This window comes from Thamnophis sirtalis, unplaced genomic scaffold (assembly GCF_051295495.1).
Source record: "Thamnophis sirtalis isolate CommonGarterSnake01/CBP01778 unplaced genomic scaffold, rThaSir2_p1.2 scaffold_4, whole genome shotgun sequence".
NCBI lineage: Eukaryota > Metazoa > Chordata > Lepidosauria > Squamata > Natricidae > Thamnophis > Thamnophis sirtalis.
Genome location: NW_028261384.1, coordinates 69,169,587 through 69,174,546, shown reverse-complemented (window position 1 = coordinate 69,174,546; position 4,960 = coordinate 69,169,587). Strand labels below are relative to the sequence as shown.

At 38.1% G+C, this 4,960-nt stretch overlaps 1 pseudogene; it reads right to left on the bottom strand.

Moving 5' to 3' along the window:
- Positions 1 to 2,314: 2,314 nt before the first annotated feature.
- LOC148045901 (uncharacterized) lies at positions 2,315 to 4,061 on the bottom strand (annotated as a pseudogene).
- Between the last annotated feature and the right edge of the window lie 899 nt (positions 4,062 to 4,960).

The following is a 4,960-nucleotide window of genomic DNA, read 5'->3' as shown; positions in this document are numbered from 1 at the left end:
GTCTTTTCTTTGAATTCTTTAGGATTAGTTTGTCAATCAGCAGTTGGTCCTTTGTTCCTCTTGAATTTTTGCAGCATCCTTTCTGTTCTATAGGAAGCAAGTTATTTCTTTCCAAGTATCCATAAATTTGGTTTGCAATGTAAGGAGCTTGTATGTTGTTGGCAAACAGGTGATTGGCCTATAGTTTCCAGGATCCTTTCCTTTTTCTTTATCTTTTTGGATCAAAAATGTCCTTCCAGTTGTCATCCATTCATCATTTTCAGGTGTTTTTAAGATCTGGTTCATTTGGGCTGCCAATCTTTTGTGCACACTTGTAAGTGCCTTTAACCAGAAGTCATGTAACTCATCTGGTCCAGGTGCACTCCAGTTCTTCACTTTTCTTGACTGTCTTTGCACTCTTTCTTTTGTTATTTTCACATCTTCCATTTTATGCACTTTAATAGAATCCTCAATCTGTTTGATCCATTTTGCATTTCTGTTGTGCTTCTTGTTGTTTTCCCACAAATTCTTCCAGAATTTCAGAGCTTTCTCTTTATCAGGCTTTTCATTTGTTGTTACTCCATCTCTACTTTCTAAGCTCTTATAAAACTGGTGTTGATTTGCTCTGAACTGTGAGTTTTCCTTGAATTGAGTTACTTGGTTTTCATATCTTTTAATCTTTTCAGCAACTGCAACAACCCTCTGCTTCAACTCTTCAATTACTATCGCAATCTCTTTATTCTCCAAATCGTATCTTGCTTCCAGGCTGCTTTTGACCTGCTTGTTCTTTAGCTGACCTTGCCTTAGGTACTTCAAGTTGCTCAAGTCTCCACGAAATTTTTTGATCTTCAATTCCAACTGAAATTTCCATTTAGGCTTCCTCTTCTTGCCTCTTTGTATTTTCAAACCCAATTCTTTGATGGTTATGAAGACTGCTGCGTACATCAGCTGGTTTGTTTCAGATAATGTAGTGGTTTGAATGGTTTGCACAGCCTCATTGACCTTTTTTAGTACCTTTCTCAATTCTTTCCGGTTCACTTGGTTCAGCTTTGGCAAACGTGTTCTTTGAGCAACTTACATTTGATGCTTTATTTTCTCAGCTAATTGAGCACTATCTGTTGGTGTTTGTTCTTCAGTGCTTCCTTGTTCTTTATCTTCATCCATTTCAGCATCCTCTTCCTCCCTTTCTTCCTCAGTTTGCTTTTGAGTATGCTAATCATTCTTAATGTTACTCTTCTTTGTTGGTATACTCAGACCATTAGTTGCTTTCTCTTCGATTCCTATTAATTCTGCTGTAGTGAAAAATTTGTGGCTTAGAATTACACGTCTTTGGTCCATTAGCCTTTGTTCACTGATATCACAGTCCCTGTGGTTCACCTTCCAAATCTGATACATTCATTTTTGGAATCCACATTTTGCTGGCTCAGACTGATAATAAGCTTTCATAATAGAGATGTTTTCTTGTCCAGATTTTTTGCTTTTTCACTTTTCCTTCCAGTAGCTTCTCAGCTCCATGCCCTGGTTGCCTAGCAGAGGGAGCTGAGCCCTGTAGCTCATTTTGCGCAGAATGCCCAGGAGCCATAGCATCCAATGGAATCCTTGTTAATCCGGGTGACAGTTCAGCCGGCATAAATTTCATTTTTTTCATATTCACCATATTTGAATGGGTTGTGGAGCAAATTTTGTCTGGCCCTCACTTAAGATCTGTCTGATATGGTTGTACCTGTTCAGCATATCCCTTAGGTCATTAGAGCATGCAAGCCCCTCCACCACAACAAGGACAAGCTTCTTGGAGGGGATTATTTACTATTTATTTATATTTACTATTTCTAAAATCCTCCATTAACACTAAATTCTTATGTCCTATTCTAGCTACATCCATAATATTTAATAACAAAGTTTTCTAATCCTCCTTTCCATATCACTGTTTAAAGCGTACATGGAGTTTCCTTATATTATACCCATAAATATATATACAAATACAAACACACACACACACACACACACACACACACACACACACACACACACACACACACACACACACACATATATATATATATATATATATATATATATATATATATATATTCATGTTGTTATTCTTATCCCTCCTTTATTTGACTATATCCTGTATCATAACATTTCCCCCCTAATAATCAAAACTTTAATTGTATCTAACATAGTTTATTATTGTTATTGTTATTGTTATTGTTATTGTTATTGTTGTTAATATTATTATACAATTGTATCACAGCGGCCAGTTGTTTCGCCGGATTTGGCATTGGTTACTAGTCGGGCCCCACCCAGGGGCCTAGGATGTCATAACTTATTTTCATAATATGCGTGCAGATCCAAGCAGTGTGGCTTTTTGCATTTGACTGATGGTGATTTTGTCAATTTTTAACTGTTTTAAATGTAATTCCAGTGCTTTTGGAATAGCACCCAGTGTGCCAATTACCACTGGAATTACCACTGCTAGTTTGTGCCATAGTCATTGAATTTCGATTTTTAAGTCCTGGTATTTTGCAATTTTTTCATGTTCCTTGTCAGCGACCCTGCTATCACCTGGTATTGCGATGTCTATGATTGTGACCTTATTTTTCTCAACCAGTGTGATGTCTGGTGTATTATGCACCAGTATTTTGTCCCTTTGTATACGGAAATCCCACAAAATCTTGACCATCTGATTTTCGGTGACTTTTTCAGGCTGATGTTCCCACCAGTTTGTTGCTGTTTTAATATTATAATTTTTGCACAAATTCCAATGGATCATTTGTGCTACTGAATTGTGCTGCAATTTATAATCAGTCTGTGCGACATTTTTACAGCAGCTGAGTATGTGATCAACAGTTTCATCAGCTTCTTTGCAAAGTCTGCATTTGGCATCATCAGAGGATTTTTCAATTTTGGCCTTACTGGCATTTGTGCGGATAGTTTGTTCTTGCGCAGCCAGGATTAGTGACTCTGTTTCTTTCTTTAATGTACCTGTTGTTAACCATAACCAAGTTTGTTCACTGTCCACTTTATCTTTTACTTTTTCCAGAAATTGGCCATGCAGTGCTTTGTTCTGCCAACTCTCCATTCTTGATTTTATCACATCTTTTCTGTATTCTTGTTTTGTCTGTTGGGCCTTCAGTAGATTTTTGTTCTTTACTTCGATTAATAGATGTTCTTGACTTTCTTTTAAATAATCAGCCAGTGCATGTTTTTCTTCTTCAACTGTTTGCTTCACTTGTAATAATCCTATGCCACCTGATTTTCGGGGTAGGTATAGCCTATCAGTATCACTACGTGGAGGGGCTTCCGGGGAGGGACTTTGCCATCGGCAGCAGCTTAATTGAGCTGCTCCCAGATTCCTGGTTCGTTATCTACTTAAACATCCCATAGATATCTCATATCTTCAGGCAAGAAGGTTGTAGAGAGCGGCACAGCTGGTAAGAGCCTTCTTTGAAGTTTGCAGCTTTTTTTTTTTGCTGTGAACGGAGGGAAGAGATAACCGAGGCTGAGCCATAACTCCGGCCGGAAATCTCTGCTGTCTTCACGGCACAAGACAAAGAACCCCCCCCCCTTAGGACAATTTTTGAAACTATTTTATTTGAAATTATTAATACAAGCAGAGCCCGTATCTGAGAACTTTATCTGTTGTTTTCTAGGAAATATCCTAGCTTCAGTATTATAAAGCTACAGAGTTTCTTTTGTGTATTTGTTCCCAAGATGGCGATTTTCCAGCTTTCGCATTTGCAATAATGCTATATCTCTAATTCCTTGGCAGCCTCTCACGAACTAATTAGCTCCACTTGACTCTTCCTTATCAAAGTTTTCAAAGACTCTTTGTTGATACAGAGACATTCCAAACAGGGTTTTTTTTCTTTTTCTTTTTTTTGCTTTGCTGAACTGTCTTGGTTTAATGCCTGTCTTTTGAAACCTTCCATAAACCCTTTGCAAAAAGGGAGGAGTTTTTCCTCCCCTTTGCCAGCTGCACCGTGGGCCAGAAAAATTTTATTAAGTGCTTAAAGTAAAGATATAATGGCATCAAAATCAAATCCTGCGAAATTACCTCCCAGATCCACGTCCCCCATACCTGGCACAAAGTTGCAGCCCCCACCCTCCATGCCCTCTAGTGGAGATGCACCAACGAAAGAATTCTTTTTGGAAATGTTCAGAGAATCTAGAGAACAGAACCTAGAAATTTTTAGAGAATTTAGAGATGAAATAAGGAATGAGATAAAAGTCTTATATGATAAATTTGATACCAAGATTACCAAAATGAATGAGGATATGACGGGAATTGTAAACGTACTGACAGAATATGTTTCTGGAATGGAAGACAACTTAGAGGCTCTTAATGAAGCTAAAACTAACTTGACATTTAAAACTGAAGTGGTGGAACAAAAAGTTGAAAACGCTGAAAAACAAATTATTATGATACAGTATAAGCAGATGGAGCTTGCATTAAGAGTCAGGGGGCTGCGCGAAGAGAAGCAGGAGAACTTAAAGCAGATGTTTTCAGAGGCTTTTGACTGTCTGGTGGGAAGACCGGGATCCAATTTTGATTGGCAGATTGACAAAATTTATCGCGTTAATTCGTGGGCGGCAAAACAAAAGCAACTCCCCCGAGATGTGGTAATATACTTTGTTACAAGAGAGTCCAGAAACATGATATTACAAGAGTCCTATAATACCAGACTCCAAATTGGCGGACAGGACTTGATTGTCTTGAAGGAAATACCACCTCAAATGCTAAGAGCCAGGAGAGATTATGCTTTTTTGGTGGAAGAGCTCAGAAAGTGTCAGATACAGTATAGATGGGATGTCCCATTTGGCATCATAGTTACATTTGATAAGCAAAGATACCGTCTCAATTCTGTACTTCTGTACTTCTTTACTTAGCTATTACAACGTGAACATTCTCACGAACACCAATGATGTAAGGACTAACCAATTATTGTGCCTTGGAGACTTGTTAGCCAATAATGAG